The sequence below is a fragment of the Equus caballus genome, chromosome 14, assembly GCF_041296265.1.
Source record: "Equus caballus isolate H_3958 breed thoroughbred chromosome 14, TB-T2T, whole genome shotgun sequence".
NCBI lineage: Eukaryota > Metazoa > Chordata > Mammalia > Perissodactyla > Equidae > Equus > Equus caballus.
In genome coordinates, this window is record NC_091697.1 from 46188963 (window position 1) to 46207829 (window position 18867).

An 18867-nucleotide genomic window follows, 5' to 3' on the forward strand; every position below is an offset into this window, starting at 1 on the left:
TTTGCCTCTAGTTTATTTGTGACTTTAGCCAAACCCTTATTATTCCTCTCAGATTCTGCATCAGTCAAATGAGGACATGGAACTAGATGATCCCCAAGGTCCCTGCCGGTGCACATGACCCTCTGGGCCTTTATTGTGTCTTCGCTTTTCTCCTGAGATCATGGTCAGCCATCCTCACTTTGTTCTGAATGCACAGAGAGGAATTTTAAGCCATCCCTGTGAGGGAAGAGAGAGCAAGGAGAAAATGGATGAGGGTAGTAGTTGTTGGTTTAAACTCAGTGGGACCAGCCAACATCTGTGTTGGATATAAGGATCTTTGGTTGCTTTTTACCCTTAAAACCCTCTCCTTTTTCTCCTTCAGAGAGTGGACTTGGTTAATAGACTATGCAGGAGAGAAATGGAATAATGATGATTGATACATCCTTTTCTTAGCAGAGCTTTAGTATTAATTCAAATGAGTATTATTAAAATGATACCATGATTCATCTGCTGGCACGTATAGTCTCTCTTTTGGATAAGACTACCATTGGTAAGAGGACAAAGGCGACAGTTGCCCCAAATCTAGACTGCTCCAACAAACGAGCAAATCTACAGAAAACAACTCCGGGTCTGTAAATGCTCACCAAGCTTTCTCTAGTTGCTCTTGCCAATATTTTAAATGTGATGGCGGCCATCCAATGGAAATAACCCACCCCAAAGGCCAAATAATGCCATGGACACTCCATGAGGTAGGGATGGTTTTCATTCTGTTCCCACTGAATCTCCAGCACTTAGCCTTTGGCTGGCACATGTTAAGCCTTCTGTAAATTGTTGAATTGAATGGATACATTTAACACTTGCTTTGCAGGAATAGTTTCAAGCAAGATGATCAGAATGTACATACATTTGTGCTTGTACATCATCCTCCATTTCATTGACAACTTTCTAGTATATTAACTTTTAAGAGATAAGGCCTGGTTCTAAGAAACCGCACAGGATCACTGGGCCAAGGGAAACATGACAGCACTTTAGTAGAACAAGCGGAGTTCACTGTAATCTGGGACCACACTTGGGCACATGTGCCAGAGAGTCCATCCATAATTTGTCTTTCTTTTCAGGCCTCCATTCCTCTCCTTCCAAATTCCGCATCTGACCTCCTCCTCAGCCTAGTTGAGGGGCCTACCTGGGTACTACTTGCTTGCTAACAGACCCATCATTTCTCTTACTGCAGATGATTTAAAAGAATTAATGCCGACCTTTATGTCTTCTTTCAAATAGAGAAAATTGTCACCATGACTATTTGAACGAGGATCTAACATAGATCTTAATCGAGGCCTCTTTCTGCCTTTGCACAGAAACCACACATCATTAGAGTCATTAGCAGCAATTAGATAGGCCAATGTGCATTTGTTCAGCAAATTCCGCCTTTTAGAAAGCTTGGTTCAAGAGCAGCCCATAGTTCTTTTTTGTTTCTTTCTTAGGGTTGGCCATTTAAATGGAATGTTTTCATGCTTGTGTGTGTGTTCTCTCAAAGATTTTCAGTTCCTCACCCTACTGCATCTGTCAACTTCTCTGGGCTTATATTTGGAACTCTTCCTGTTATTAACTTTTATTCTAAAATTCATTCTTTGGTTTGAGGGGTGGGGACAGTTAAAGCATATTTTACCAAGCTCATCTCTGGGTAGGAACAGTACAGTTTATGATCTAAATAGGTCTATGTGTAATAATAATCACTAGATCCTTTTAAAGGGAGCATCTATAAGGGAAGGCAAAATGGGAGAATTAAAGTATGTTCATGGAACCTAAAATCTTAGGTCAGAAAGCCTTTGAAGTACTATGTGTCATATATAATATAAGCAGGTATAATAACAGCATTTTGCTATTTTTTGATTGAATAAATAAGTGTTTGTTGACCATCAACTCTGGGCCTAGCAATGGGACATTTAATTTAGACCATATAGAGAAAATTAATTTAATAATATGAAGAATTAATATTTATTGTATCCTGTATTAAGTACTTTTTATTCATTATCTCATGTAATCCTAAAAACAACAAAGTTTGGTAGATGGATTGCCAACTAGGTCTTCCCATTTATTGATAAGGAAACTTAGATCAAGAAATTTGCCTAGGATTGCACAAGCCTTAAGTGGGGGATCCAAAATTCAAACGGACTCAGAGCCCACATTCTTAACCCCTCTATCTGGGGTTAAATTCTTAAATTCTACCTTCTTTTATCTGCTCCCACCTCCGAGGTCAGGAGACATTGGTTCAAATTGGAGTTCACTTACTTCAAGTACAGGATTAAGTTCTTCTCTGCACCTATTTCCTGTGAGGCACGAGTAGTTCAGGTTATGGGAGGAATGACAGCCAGTTGGTGCATGGGTTTGGACTCATGAGCACTGCCTACTTCGGGCAGCTCTGCAGCCTTCCCATTAAGAGCACTCTTGCTTCTGAGCGTGCCTGGAGCAGCTCCACACTGTTCTGCTTACACAGCCAACTTGCCAGGGAGGTGCCCACCACTGTCAGCACCAGACGCTATTATGCATTGAATTAGCAAAAATACCAATGAAGGATTCTTTTTTTTTTTTTTGAAAGTATCCTTTTTGGTGAGGAAGATTGGCTCTGAGCTAACATCTGTTGCCAATCTTCCTCTTTTGTTTTTTCTCCCCAAAGCCCCAGTACGTAGTTGTATATCCTAGTTGTAGGTCATTCTAGTTCTTCTACGTGGGATGCTGCCACAACATGGCCTGACAAGCAGTGTGTAGGTCTGTGCCAGGATCCAAACTGGCGAACCCTGGGCCACCGAAGTGGAGCATGCAAACTTAACCACTTGGCCACAGGGCTGGCTCCAAGAGGTTCTGCTTAATGTGGATTTGAATGCCACCTTCTCTTTCCACATCCAATGCTGCACTCCTCAGCTTCTTAAATAAACCCTAAGCAAGATTCTGCTGAGGTTTTAACTTAATGTGGCTCTGTAAAATTCATGATCAGAATATCCTTAGAGATTTTTTTAGTAAATTCCCCCCTTACAGATGAGGAAACTGAGACCCAAGTGGAGCTGAATGAATTATGGCTTTTAATATGGTCTCATTTACTGTAGGGCACTGAAATTTAAAAATTGAGTAGGAAATTTGTTTTCCAGTTACAAAAAAGAAGCATGATGGTTGTAGAAAAATTTACCAAGAAACAAACAAAATGAGCGCAATATTTTTAAGCTACAATGAAATTATTCAGAGATAGCCATTGTAAACTTTTGAGTACACCCATCTAGAATTATTTCTTACTGCTATATGTGCCATTTATTGAAATGGTACCACATATTGTTTATCCTGTTTTATGTCCTGCCTTTCATCCACAATATATTATGACATCTTTCCACAATTTAAATGCCCTTTTATAACAATTTCAAATACCTACATATTATCTTCCTGCATGGGGATCTGAATCCTATTTTGTTTGAATTTATTTTGTTGTTTTTAAGACCTTGGTATTAACAACAAAAATGAAATGATGGATTCGTTTTCAGTTGCAGGTTTTTAGCTGAAGTTAAATTAAGAGCTACCGCAGGATGTGAGGTTGAGTAACTTGCCCAAAGTTGCTCAGCTTATGAGTATCAGACGTAGATTTGAATCCCAGTATCTTTAATCTTAGTTTTATATTCTTGTCATCATTTGCTTCAACAGTTGTGCCATTTTCCAGGAAAACTCTGCTTTCCCTTTATTTTCTTCCTCTCTTGAATGAGCACATTTGTTTTCCAACTCAGCCACCCTGCTTGCCTCCCTGTCTTGTGGAGGCTGTTGACATTTGTAGAGGTACACAGTGTCTTGGGACCTGAAGCTACACAGCTGGAGAGGAAACATGCCCAGTTCTTTTTCCCCCCTCTTCTTAATGGCTTAACCTATAAGCTTGGAAGCTGGTTTTAATTTTACATTTTCTGTGTGTACGTGTGTTTGTTTTTAAAACTTTTTTCTCCTTAATTCTTTCAAGGAGACCTTTATTTGAAATCCTCCTTTCCCTCAAAGCCGATCTGTGCCCCAAATCTTGATGAGATTACTTTGTTTGGGGATATTGATAAATTCAGAGTGGGGTTTCTGGTTTTGCCATCTAAATTGGTTTAAATGATAGCCTTGCAAAGAGGAAGGGCTTTAAACAACTTAGAAAGTTTTAAAGCAATTGAATATAATCCTCTGCTTCTAGAGACTTCATCCTAGGTTCATTCTGCAAAGAAGGTATGTTTTTGTTTTGTTTTGCTTTTATTTCACTTGCTTCATTGAGTATTCTATCTCAGACGCTTTTTGCTGTGAGAAATTGTGGGGAAAACTTAGCTTTGCTCGGTTAAGGGCAAGAAGAGAAATAAGGGACCCGTTATTCCAACTCCCTCATTTTAATGATTAAGAAAGTGTGGGCCAGAGAGGGAAAATAATTAGCCAAAGGTCAGATAGCAAAATAGCCTTAAATAATGGGGCACAGGACTCATTTCTCCTGCTCTGGTTCAGTGCTTTTCTCACAATTTTTTTTCCAGGGAGTATGAGGGAGTGTTGTGGGCTGAATTTTGTCCCCTCAAAATTCACGTGTTGAAGTCCTAACCTCTGGTATCTCAGAATGTGACTCTATTTGGAGATAGGGTCTTTAAAGACGTGGTTAAGTTAGATGAGGTCGTTAGGGTGGGCCCTGATCCAATATGACTGGTGTCCTTACAAGAAGGGATTAGGACACAGACACACAGAGAGCAAGACCCTGTGTAGACACAGGGAGGAGAGGAGGGCCATCCATGTGCCAAGGAGAGAGGCCTCCGAAGAAACCAACCCTGCCGTGCCTTGATCTTCGTCTTCTAGCTTCCAGAATTGTGGGGAAATAAATTTCTGTTATTTAAGACACCCAGTCTCTAGTACTTTTTATGGCAGCCCTGGCAAACTAATACAGGGGGAAGTTAAGAACAAAGACGTTTAAAAATTCAGAACTTCAAACTTGGGAAGTTCTCAATGAACAGAAAAGGGAAACCAAGATCGTTAATATTTATAAGAAATGATGCCATGCCAGAGTCCATACTAACTGATTTTCAATCATAATTTTATATACGGCATCTCGTCCCATCCTTGTAACATGCCTAGGTAATAGTTACCGTGGGAGAAAAAAAATGTACTCCAAAGTCTCAATAACGTGGAACCCACTTAACTGAACAGGAACTATTTGGCCCTTGATTTTAGAATAAAAATGGAGATCATGGAAACGTAAAAAGATAATCAAGGCTTTTGAGTTTCACTACAAAGTCTTCCCAGTGGCTTACACCTTCGCGTGTCGAAATGGACGGCTACACGCGATGAAGAATTAATGTTCGCAGTGATGGACCCCAGGCCCTGAAGAAATCTGACCCGTCAAAGGAGAATCAATTACCCACACTGGGTCGCATTTGCTAAAGCAGGAAACCAGACCCGTACGTCTGTAACATGAGCAGATTTTGGAACTGCCTATGCCAGAGTTATACAGTGACATATTTTAGAAGTATTTTTAACAATAAGATCCGATAAATATGCAATCAACCAAGAAAAGCCAAAAAATCAAATTAACTTGAGCTGGTGGTACACCCCGTTGCTATGATGTGGGAAATAGGAGCTGTGTTAAATATGGAATGTAGATGGTTCTCTTGCAGCTGCATCCTCCCTGTCTCAAGGTGATGTGGTCTTATGCTTAAAGATATAGGTTAAACTTATGTGGACTTTATTCATAAAAAGACACGATCAAGTTAAGAGGTGGATGGGCTTTGTTTCCAGCAGATACTGGAAGTCCCAGCTTTATACTAGCTGTGCAACTTTGTGGGCTCTACCTTGAGAATAGAATCTTAATCCAACTGCTTCTCACTGTTTTTCATCACTGCCACCACTGTCTGAGCTTAAGCCTCTGTCATCTTATTGCAAGAACCCCCCAACCAGTCTCTGTACTTCCACTTTGCTACCCTTTATGGCATTCTTCGTGCGTAACCAGGGTGATCCTTTAAAAATGTAAATCAGATCAAGTCACTCCCCTGGTCAAACATCTGTTGCACTTGGAATAAAACCCAGATCATGGCTCTCAAGGTTCCATGTGGCCTGGTCCTGACTATCTTTCTCAACTCCAATCCTGCCACTGCCCGTCAGTGGCTTGGCATCAGCATCCTCCCCTCTCGCTCTCCCGCGGACCTGACAAGTCCAACTCCAGCTCAGAGCTTCTGTACTTGCAGCTCCCTCGGCGTGGGGAGCAGTCTTTTCTAGACTCAGTTCTTTACTTGGCTCAGATCATTCCGGCCTCTCTTCTGCAGACAGCTTCTTAGACATACCTTCTTTGAAAACCTAATCAGAAGCGGTCCCAGACTCTTCCAAGCCCCCACCCTCCTCTCCCTGTCTTTCTAAATTTCACTTATCACTGTTGAAATTACAGCCCTTATTTAGTAGCTTAATTGTTCTTCACCTTTTCAACCACTGCGGTCCAATGGCGGGGAATTTATTTTGTTCAATGTTGTATCCCTAGTACCGTGAACAGGAGGCATTTACAAACATTAAATGAAGGAGTGAATGGATAAGTAAGTAAATAAGTGAAAAGGCGCACTGTTCCCTTACTTTCAACTAATGTGCTTTCCCTGGGTTAAGTGGTTTGGGAAGAATGGGTGTCAAGGAAACAGTATTATCAGAACTGCTGCAGGATGATAGAGATCATGCTGTGTCATTCCCGCTCTATCACCAAGGCCTAGCGCAGTCTCACTTTGAGTGGATGGAATGATGAAAGAAAGGTGAAAAGACTTGGGATAACAGGGACAAAAGTGGTAACACAGAGGTGAAAACCTGTGGGGTCTGAGATGACTTGGAGAGACTTGCAAAGGTTGTAACTTGTTTGCTGTTTTTTTAGACACAATTTAATACATGTCATAATGACATCTTGCTTGATATGCATGAAACATCTGCACCTGTGAACTTCCGTGGTCATAACCCTTGTTGAAACGTTTCTGAGCAGGGGCACGTCATAAAAGAACAGGCTATTTCATCATAAAAGAACGGACTATTTGGAAATATTCCTAAAGGTTATTCTCCTGGTGTTAGAATCGTAGACTGTTAGGTAGTGATCACTGGGAAGAGAAGAGTACAATGTGCAATGTTGTGGTTTTGCAGATAGGAATGAAGTCTACAGGCCATCGGGCACAGCGAATATATCCTGGTAATGTCCTCATGGATTTGCAAATAGAAGGCAGTCTTGAACACATTCCAGGAGGTACCTGTTGTGTAAAGCCTTAGATATTTGTTGAAGGTGAAGAAACCTTTCGTTATGGGATTTACTGCCCACTAGTCTCATTTCTGAGTTCTGATAATTTTCAAGTGGTGCCTCAATTCTATATATTTCAAGTGTTCATTTCATTCAAACTCTGCCTGACCTCTCGAAGTCTTTGTTCTCAAGAGCATCTGCAGTTTTCTCTGTCAATGTAACTTGGAGAAGTTTGGGACCCAAGAGTCAAAAATAACCACTGCTTTAATAACCACCGATCTATCAAATGAAAGCGGAGCCGTGGGTGGGTTTCTAGGCTGAGAGAAGGCTGTGACCAAGAGAATCGGTCATCACCATTGTCTGCTTCTTGTGTCAAGAAAGAGCCAGAAAAAAGAGTGAACTCCTCTATCCCTCTGCTCCCTGTATTCCTTCTTAGGAAGTGGTCTGGGTTCCTGTAGGAAGGTCCTTAAGGCATATATATAAACTACAAAGAAATGAAAAGTCAAGCTACTTTTGGGGTCAGAGGAGAGAGCGGGTGGGCATCCAAGTGAAAGGCATTGACCTGAGAAGCTTTAGGTCCTAGCTTTTAAATAAATCTGCATTTATTGAGCACCTACTATGCGCCACAATTTGGGTTTAATCCTCACCTCAGTCCTTTGGGACAGATATCATTTTCCTTATTTTGCAGCCGGGACTGTAAAGCCCTTCTCTTTTTCATCATTCCATCAGCCTGCTCTGGCACTGACTCACCACTTGGGTTCTTTATCCGCAAAGTGAATGATGAGGCCCCTCTTTGCCCTCCTGTATAGACTCAATCTCTGATGTCTGGACTCCATGACAGAGCAAAGTGGGCAACATCTCTGGTCTTTGAAGCAGTTCCCTTCCTCCCACGCTGTCTCTCCAAGGGCCCCTTCCATGGCAGCGTGGTGTGAGCTGGAACATCGCAGCTGTACGTTCTCTTAAACGCATCCACCGCGGGACGGTTTTAGGAAGTTGCATAAGCCAGTGGTTGTGTGCTTATAACCACAATCCCCAGGCAGCCCCCGCCAAGTTTAAAAGTACAAGTTAAGGCTTGGAGAAGAATCCCTGTGGCCTCCACAAATAGATGGGGAGCAATTGCCTGTCATTTGAAGGTGCCGCTCACACATTCCAAGGCCGGAGCCCACATTCCTCCTCTGGGAATTGCATTTTGGCTGGCTTTCAGATTTAGTGAAAGAGTTACTTGTTTCTGAGAAGAAATAGGGTGGGAATTCACTAGGCTTCCCTGTCTTTCCAAAGGCCCAGTCAGAGCCAACTGCCAGTCAGAAACGAGCAAGGAGGACTAAAAGAGGGGAATCGGTCCCATTCATTGGATAGCAGCTCAGAGAGGCACAGTGCCTTGCTCAGGGTCACAGACCTATGAGCAGAATCCAGGGCTCCTGCCTCCCATTCCAGGGGTCTTTCTTCTATCCCTTGCTGCCTTTCAGTTATTGTAGCCATTTTAGCATGGCGTTAACTCAAGTCCGTGCTTTAACACCTGACCATTCTCCTAAGTCGCAGGCCCCCATTTCTATAGAAATTTCATACAGATGGCTGTATGGTCGACCAGCACCTCAAAATTATTATTCATAGTCTCTCTCCTCAACTTTATTACTCTCCTTTCTGTTCTCCATTTTTCTTAATGGTCCTTCCTGGCCATCCTCCCCTGAAACGTCAGTCGACTTTGACACACGGCTTTCCAATCTCCTCCTCTTGCTTAGTTGATTCCAGCTTTCCTCTGCAGTGCACCATGCCATTTCTAATCCATATTCCTGCTGTCACACTGGACCATGGCAATCACCTGTTCTTTTTCCTTTTTATAATTTTCTTTATTAAATCCTTTTTCAAAGTTGTAAAATGGCATATGCATTGCGCAACTAGTGAGATAATGTAAATAAATAAATAGAGGAGAAAGAGAAGAGAAAAAAGCTCAGTTCTTCGGACCTCCACCCTCTGCATCCCTTCCTCCTGTCATACCCAGTGTTAATAATTTGGTGTACATCCTTCCTGACCTTTCTCTTGCTCACACAAAAGCATATAAACATATTTACCTATAATATTTTTTGATTGCTTTTGCAAGAATAGAATCGTATTTTGCACATTGGTCTGCAACTTACTTATTTTAGATATTTCTTCAGCTCAAGATACAGATTTAACCTGTTGAAAAAGTAGCTGCATAATAATCTATAGTGTGGCTGTATTACAATTTATTAAATCGTGCCCCATTGTTGGATGTGCAGGGACTGGGCTGGATATTTTCTGTTTGCCTCTCCAGATACCCTCTCCACCTTTTCCTGCCTTGCTCCATGCCCTGGACCTGTCTGGTCTGCCTCTATAAGTCCTTTGCCCTTGGGCTTCTGGTTGGATTCAGTTCATATGGTACCACAAGGAGCCTGGAGGGAGGGTGAACAATGAAGTCAGGGTATTTTTTCCCTGATTCCTTCCTGCTGGGTCACTGTAGACTGGCTGCCTGCCTCTGCTGAAGGTCACGGCTCCTGTCAGCTGCCCTCTTCAGCTCCGATAACCACTCCCTGCCCTTGCCTCCATCAGACCTGGGGACGGTGATGGCTCCCTGCTGTTGGTAGGCCCTGGATACTGCACATCCATTTAATTTCCCTAAACGCGGCCGGCACGTGGTTGAATCGCCCCTTTGTTAAACTCTCTCTAGTAATCCAGTTTGAGTACTCCATCTGTTTCTTGGCATCTGAGGGACAAAGGTGGTTTCTTTTCCTTTTCTCTTTTTTCCTCCCTGCCGCTTGCTGGTACTTTAAACTAGTTTCTTCCTTGCTCTCCAGCATGGCCATTCTGTCAGCTTAATTTTTTTTTCTTTTCCCTGAGATTGTATTTCACTTATTTTCTCAAAATCCTTTCAGAGCTGTCCAGGACCCCACAGAGTAAAGGTCAAACTCTCTAGCCAGCTATCGTTCACATCCCGCCATACCAGGATGCCAAGCGTCAGGGACCCCGTGCAGCTCCACAATTTCCCAGTGAAATGCATTTTTGTATTGGGACAATTGGTTCTCTCAGTGACTGGTTATATGATGTTGGACCATAAGCCAACCTCCCTCAGCTTCCGTGTCTTCATCAACTCAACAGATATAATAGTAGCATATAATTCATAGCATTTTGTTGAGAATTAATTGAAAGAAAAGTACATAAGCTTCTAAGAGTTACTGGCACATAAGAAGTTCTCAGTAAGTGCTACTTATGAATTATTGTCCCTCATTCTGACCAGAGTTGCCTTTGGCCATACCTGTATGTCCGGATCAAGCATTTCCCAAGACCTACTTTGACAAGGCCTTTGGGAACTGTTCTTTGATTTCTACCAGACAGGATTTCTCTCCCTTTCTCGCGCTCTCTCTTAATTAATTAATAGGCTTTGCTTTTTAAAGCAGTTTTAGTTTTACAGAAAAATTGAGCAAAAAATATGGAGAGCTCCCATATACTCTGTCTCATTTACCCTGCCCCATAGCTTCTCCTATTATTAACATATGGTGTTGGTGTGGGACATTTGTTTCAACTAAAGAACCAGTATTGATATGTTATTAACAAAAACCTGTAGTGTACATTAAGCTTAACTTTTGGACAGGTCTGTGGGTTTTGACAAATGCACAGTGTCATGTGTCCGCCATTAATGTAGCTTCTGGAATAGTTTTACTGCCCTGAAGAGTCCTCAGTGTTCTGTCTGTTCACCTATTCAGTCCGCCTCCCTCCTCACCTCCCCAAACCACTGGCAACCAGTCATCATTTTACTGTCTCTATAGCTTTACCCTTTCTTTCTTTACTTCACATTATTATTTATGTTCATGGCTTATTTTTCCTACTGTTTCATCTTTGCCTCTCCGTACACCTAACATACAACTCACAGCTGGTAGTCACACAGGGTATGTTTCAGGCATGAATTATTGAACTCGTTTATCCCTTGAATCAACGCTGGGGTTGAAATTTCAGGCTCTCCTTCCTTATGAAGTCGGCATTTGGCTTTTGCACAGGCTGTTGGGCTAATGGACGCGGGACCCTGTCAGAACAAAGCTGGATCCCAGTTTTTTAGCCTGTGTATATACAGAGAGCTTTCACCCATAGCACGTGGATTTGAGGCCGAAAAGAACAATGGAAAGCAAGCAAACAAAACACCCAAATAAGTAATAAACAAAACACAAAACTATCCTATACATCCAGACCAAAGATGACCAAAAGTTAGTTCTCTGAAGCAGTGACTTCTCTTTAGTCTGTGTTCTACTTTACACTCTTGGCCCTGAGCAACAGGTTGCTCAGGCATTTTATATATAACAGTATTGGCTACCTTACATGTGTACTGCAATTTGGATTTGCCTTTAATTGTGCATCTCTATAATAAGAACACAGTAGTAACTTGTAATGCCTACCTCTTATGGAGCCTTTCTAAGTGTCTGACCCCGCATCATGACACTTAATTCTCATGACAGTCCTGTGATATCAGCATTATTTTCTGTACTTTACAGATACATAAATGGGCCTTTTTAGAGAGCTGCACCTTCACTCAGCTGAGGAAGCTGAGGCCCAAAGATGGATCAAGTCACTTGCCTAAAGTCACACAATAAGAGAGTAGCAGAGATGCAAATGCAGCTCTGGTTTCCGTTCTCCACTGGTCGCTCCCTAAATTCTGAATGGCTCTGCAAACGTCTATTAGGGCTCGTTTCCATCCCAGGCAGCAACTTTTCCATTTTTCCCTCCCAAAAGCCCAGCTAAGGATGTACCACATTTCTTCTTTCATCCAGATCTGGCACATCCTATTTTCCGATAAGGCATGTTTGTTCCCACACTAGACCCTGCCTCCTTTCTACATCCCTCCTTGCCTTCTCACCCAGTGATCCTTCAACATCCCCAGCAATCTCCTCCCTCGGCTGTGCTGCCCAGTACCTGTGAGGTCCCTGCCTCTCTGCTTTGGGCTCTGCTCTTGCTTCTGACAGACCCATGTCCATCCATGTTGGCTCATGTTGGCGCATGTTGGTCCATGTTTCAATAGCAGATATAGTATTCCTGCTATTACATTAGGTCATTTAGGTGATTCTGGAAGAGGGCATTAAATAACATTGAATCACGTAGGGAGAAATTTTGTCCCCTTTCTAATTCTTTTTCAAATCTTCTGAGTAGATCAAGGAAAATGTTTCAGTGTAGTGTTAGTCTGTTTTGAACACTTACATGACATTTGGTAATCTTCCTTTTTAACCAAGGGAGCAGTCTGAGCTCATCCTTTAGAACCCTTTGGAAGGCAGCAGAATATAGCCAAAATGTAGCGATGTTTTTCTCATATTCATTCCTAGGTTTACTGTCTATTTTTGGTAAGTGATACTGGCTTAGAATTTATGGAAGTGAGACAATGTTTACTTTTAAAATACATTTATTTAAGGATAATAGTAAGTAATAACAGTACAGCTTGTACCAGGATACGTCCAATATTGTGAAAGTAGTGCATGGGTGACTGAGGTTTGGGCTTCTCAGAGCCACTTGACCTTTCTGCTTGAGAATGGAATGGCTTCGTGCAACACTGGGTTGTTCCTCTGCTCTCCACCCTCTTGGTCCTGGGCTGGTTATCCACTTGTGCTTATCTGTGTCTGGAAGCCTGTTGAAGATCGAGAGACCATTATCAGGGGGCTAGGATTAAGATGCCATCCACAGTTCATTCCCCTGCTCCATTCTGACCCAGGGCAGGCCACATAACTTGTCTGGCCCTTTGATAATTACATCTTTAAAATGGTTAACATGAAGTTCTGGAGAGGAAAGAATGCACAAAGCTGGCTTTGATATCTGGTTCAGAAGACCGAGCAGCCACCCTACCCTGGTTAACACAGCCCTTGGCTGCTGCCTCTGCCTTGCTGCTCTTCCTATCTTGTGTACTGTCCCTCCAGGGCCAAACCAAACTTAATAAAGAAAGTGAAAACAGTGCTTCCCATTTGTTATGAATTCTGCTGAGTGGGCTGTGTTTCGAAGGGAGTGCCCAGGTTAACCTCCATCCAGCACACTTGGTCCTAAGTATGTTTGGATGATGAGAGAAAGGAGGAATGTTTTTGAGACTCATCTGTAGCAATTCAGAGGTGTGGAGTAGCCCACCCTGTAAAACTATGCCCAATTTCAATAAAGACTCAGAGCCAAGAAACTGCCTTGCTCTTCAAGTTGTCTGTTTTTTCCTGGACCTTTCTCTTTCTCTCTGTCTCAATGGGATATTTGTCATTGAGGGTCCTAGAAACAGATCCATGCATTGGGCAAGGAGAGTGGGTTTGGGGGCAGGTTTAAGACCTCACCACCCACTCTCCATTCCTGCTGGAAGAGAGCAAATAGATTGTTATCTCCTCAAGGAGGCTTATTTCCAGAGGCAGAATGACCTGGAGGGGCCATGGGAACTTGCCCCGTGGGGGTGGGTTTAAAAGGAGAAGTCTTGGCTGACCTTGGCTGCTGGTGGCAGGATCTGAGAACAGTTGCTGAGGGTTGGCTGGGGACTGGCGTCTCTGGAATTCCCTTTATGGCAAAGTCTGTTATATTTTGATTACCAGAGTGTTAGTTCAGTTCTTCTTGAGTTATTTGTGAGAGGAGAGTTTTACAGTGACCAGTTATAATTGTAAGAAGTAATAATAATGGTGGTCACTCACATGTATTAAGCATTTAGAGGGTGCCGAGCAGAGTTCAGCCCTTTACATATAGTGTCTCCCAGAATCCTAACCAGCACCCTAAGAGAAAGCTTTCATTGTCCCCATTTCACAGGTGAAGTAGCTGAAGCCCAGAGACGGGAAGTCACTTGTCCAAACACAGCTAGTTTAATGCTAGAATTCAAACTCACGTCTGCGTGGCTCACTCAAGGGTGGATGTTTAAGAGCAGAGCCAGGATGAGAACTCTGGTCTCCTTAGAGCCTAGTCTGTTCCTTTCTCTGAATACCATGTTGAGTCAACTGGGCTATCTTAGAAAGCCTTTTCTCCCTCTTTTTTAAATGATGCTGCTTTGGGGAAGAAAAACAAGATTTTATCCATGTTGTCTATCCATCCTGATGTATTCTTAAGAGTGGGAGTGTTTTTAGGAAGTCAAATCTAATTACCCAGATGGGAATTTATTTTAAATAACCACCTGCGCCTTCATCTGGACTTTTACAAGGATCTTGAGTCCCCACTGAGGGTCTGTGCTTTGTGATTTGAACATAGGTAACAAAATATTTGATTTTGGAAGATTCATTCTCCATTTTACATCCTCCTTTTCTCTTCCTAGGATTATAGTTTTTATTCTGAGCTGCTGGAATGTCTGCAGAGTATAGAACAGATGTGTCTTAAGTCCTGTTCTCAGGCTGACTTTGTTGACTGGGAAGAAATCCACGGACAGCTCTGGGTTCTCTGGGAGGCACATTCTCATTAGCTCAGAGAGACGGAGGAGGTAATTTAAGTTCTTTAAATTGAAGACTAGATGAGGAAAACGAAAATGGAAACCAACATCTCCAACAGGCTTGAGTTTAAGATTCTGTTCCTTCATTCTCTAGTCTAGTTTGAATCACATTTATTCTTTTTTTTCTCTCCAATCTTTTTTTTTTTTTCCTCCTTCTTCTTCTCCCCCCAGTACACAGTTGTATATTTTAGTTGTGAGCACCTCTGGTTGTGCTATGTGGGACGCCGCCTCAGTGTGGCTTGATGAGCAGTGCCATGTCTGTGCCCAGGATCCGAACTGGCGAAAGCTTGGGCAGCCGAAGCGGAGCACGCGAATTTAACCACTCGACCACGGGGCCGGCCCTGGCGTTCATTCTTAACAGCATCCCTTGTTACAGAGTTTATTTCCTCCTTCCTCCCTCCCTTTCCTCACTCCTTTCCTTTCTTCTTTTCTTTGCTTCTCTCTCTGTTTCCCTTCTCTCCCTTTTTTCTCATAAATACCTAATTTTTTATAGCTGATTTTTCTAATTATTATCATACCCTAGTGAAAGGAAAAAGGTTGGACTTTATCAGACTTCAAGGGCCTGTGTTATCCTGGATTGTAAGTTAAGTCCCTTTATAAGCTGCATGAACACATTCAGGCCGTAAGCGGCAGCTTTAGTGCACTGATTTTATAAATAGTAGCTCAAAAGTTACTGGATTCCTAAGTTACCTACCGCAGAGAACCGGTCAGCAGTTTCAGCACCGGGACAGTCAAATTCAGTATCAAACAGAAAAGAGAGCCCTGTCAGAAAGAGCCACTTGTCATAAGGTTTAAGGACCATTGATACAGTGGCCTCAGATGGAAATCAATCCAATGCTAAGAGGTAGGAGACCTGGATTTGCTTCCAACTGGAACTAGTCAACGCTGTCACTTGGAGAAAGTCACTTGCCTCTCTGTGTATATCTCCCCATGTAGGAAATGGGAACAATAGTCCCTCTCCAATATACTTCTTAATTTAAGGCTTTTAAAAAAGTTTAAAGTACGGTAAATAATATGAATGGAATCAATATAACTAATATTTAGAGGTGTTTACTGCAAGCTAGATTTTTATATATATTTATGTGTACATACATGCACATACATACATACACACATACTTCCCCCCCTTGTTTATTCCTGGCAGCCATCCTGTGAGGTGAGCTAGGTATTATTATCCACTCTGAGTAAATAAAAAAATTGAGGTTCTGAGAGGTTAAGTCCTAACTCAAGGTCACACACCTAGTTAAGTGGTCTGCCTGATTCTCCCAGTAGTGGGAGAACCCAGCTGAACCCAGCATTGCCTGCTGGTATGCCTGGTACCCTCTGGGCTGCAAGACTTTGCCACACCCAGCCCTGGGCGGCTGTGCAGGGTCTAAGGCAGCCAGAGTCCTCAGCTGGTTGCTTCAGGCTTGGAATAGCTTCATTTGGGGTTCCAGAACCCTCCAGATTACCCCAGTGTGCTCTAGAAATACGTCATTCTTTATATATATCATTACATGAGAAACATTGGTAGGCTCCAAACTAGACCATTCTACCTTCTTGGGCCTTAGCTCATGGATGCTTGACAGCCTCAGCTGCCAGGAACAGAAAATGGAGCATCCCACAAAGCCCCCTTCACCAGTCCTTTCTAACGTCATTGAGGATGACCTTTATTTATTTATTTATTATTGCAGTAACATTGGTTTATAACGTTATATAAATTTCAAGGGTACGTTGTAATATATTTTGAATTCTGTGTAGATTACATCATGTTCACCACCCAAAGACTAATTACAATCCATCAGCACACACATGTTCCTAATTACCCATTTCGCCCTCCTCCTTCCCCCGTTCCCCTTTGGTAACCACTAATCCAATCTCTGTTGCTATGTGTTTGTCGTTTTTATCTTCTACTTATGAGTGAGATCATATGGTATTTGACTTTCTCCCTCTCACTTATTTCTCTTAGCATAATACCCTCAAGATCCATCCATATTGTCACAAATGGTTGGATTTCATAATTTCTTATGGCTGAGTAGTATTCCATTGTGTATATATACCACATCTTCTTTATCTATTCATCCCTTGATGGGTGCCTAGGTTGCTTCCAAGTCTTGGCTATTGTGAAGAATGCTGCGATGAACGTGGGGGTGCATGTGTCTTTATGTATTTGTGTTTTCAAGTTCTTTGGATAAATACTCAACAGTGGAATACCTGGATCATATGGTAGATCTATTCTAAATTTTCTGAGGATACTCCATACTGTTTTCCATAGTGGCTGCGCCAGTTTGCACTCCCACCAGCAGTGTATGAGGGTTCCCTTCTCTCCACAGTGAGGATGACTTTTAATCATAGCTGTCAGATTTGTTTGCCTTGTTGGGTTTTGACCCTAGCGTGTCTTACTCTATAAGGCTGGTCCTTATTCACAGACAAGGATGTTTTGTAACCTGGAACCAGTGAGGTTTGGTTTTATAGGGCCTGGGAGGGGTCAGAAGTTACATCATTTTCAATGCCAAGCCCAAGACTTACCTTTCAGACTCTTCTGTGTCTGATGGCAGTTTGCCTAGCCTGCCCTTTGTAGTGGGTCCCACATGCATGGGAAGAGTTCAAATTAATAAAGCAATTTTATTAACCACTTTAATAAAAGTTAGGAGGATAAGCTGAGGACCCCCAAGGGCAGCATTTGTTTGAGCTCTCTGAGTTAAGGTTTGGATATCTCTGACAAATAATAATATTAATACTATAGACCATAGAGCAGAGGTCTTATTACTCCCATTTCTGAAGGCTACGCCAGGCCTATAAGTCATCTTTGCACTCTGGACTCTTGATTATTGAACCAGAGAAGATTTGTTTAATCAGCATTTGAAGAGTTTCCAATGATGCCATCTCAATGATGTTAATTCCACTTGGATCACCTCTTACTATCCCCCTGATGTACATGGGGCCTGAGATAGCTTTTGCCCCTTTGCTGACATTTGATGCTTGTTGAAAGAAGTGATGATCATTCCAGTGGCTCAGGTTTGGGTGTCCCTAGGCAGGAGGATGGTCATATTGCATAGCTGGACTCAGTTCAGGCAGCCACTGGCTCCTTTCCAAAAACTAGCATACTTCAGCTCTTTGCTGGAAAGATAAAGAACATCAGAAAAGCACTGAGCTATGAGAGGGAACTCTTATAGTTACCAAGATTATTGTATTATGAAGCTCCTGCTGGAGATGCTTCTGTTGCCTTCCCAGACACATAGAAGTGTGCCTGGGGCACTGGTTCCAGATGCTGGTCTGTGACTTGGTGCTGGGCTGGCTGATGGCTGTATAAGAGCCACTGATGGAGCTTATAAAATACAGATTTAGTGGCCTAGGGCAGGGCCAGGGAATCTGTATTTTTCTAATGTGCACCCTAGTTTGGGAAGCACAGTCCTAGGACTGCCTCCTATAATTTTGCAATTACTGTTAAAACAGTAGATTACAATAACCTTCAATTAAAAACATTTTTTTCCTTAAAAATCCCATTTTCTGGCCACTTCACATAATTTTCTGACTCAGATGGCCTTTCCATCATACTAATATAATACACCCTCCTGTGTCCCACCCTTCACCCATTCATTTGACCAATATTTAACAGCTGTCTAGAATGGGTTCCAGGAACTAACGTAAAAAGATCAAAAGACACATGGTTCCAAGACTAAAGGAGTCTTTGTTCTAGTCAGGAGACAATTGTACAATAAACCAGCTATTATAGATCATTATAATTGTTTGAACTAAATTGCAGTGGGGGCAGGTGAAATTTTCTGGAAAGTCAGGTAACGTCTTCATGGAGAAACCCTTTGACTGGAGGCCTGACAAAGGAGAAGAAGGTTGTCGGATGCCAGGTGCACATAAGAGGAGGCAGAGAGAACATCTTTGCAGCGGCTTAGTGGCCAGAGAGCCTGATAGGTGAGAAGAACTACATATTTCTTAGTTTTGCCACTGTATAAAATATGAGCTAATATATGATAGAAATGGCGGTGAGGGGGACGTACAGACAGAGGCCAGACCGCAAGGGGCTTGTAGATCACGTGTGGTGGGAGTTTGTATTTGACTTCATTAGCGCATCTTGCTTGCCACATAGATAGGTTTTTTCTAAATGCCACATTGATGTGTATCTTTTTAAAATCCTCTCCCCTGACAATATGGCATGATGAAATTTCTTATTCTCACGTAATACCTTGGAAGCAGGAGAAACTAAGTGGTAATTTGCTAGATCCCACGTGGAACCGTA

At 42.4% G+C, this 18867-nt stretch overlaps 1 protein-coding gene across 3 annotated transcripts in view; it reads left to right on the forward strand.

Annotated features, from left to right (window-relative positions):
• The window catches only part of DPYSL3 (dihydropyrimidinase like 3), a 110224-nt gene that overhangs the window by 55998 nt on the left and 35359 nt on the right, over positions 1-18867 (forward strand). The gene's annotated exons all lie outside the window — the stretch shown is intronic.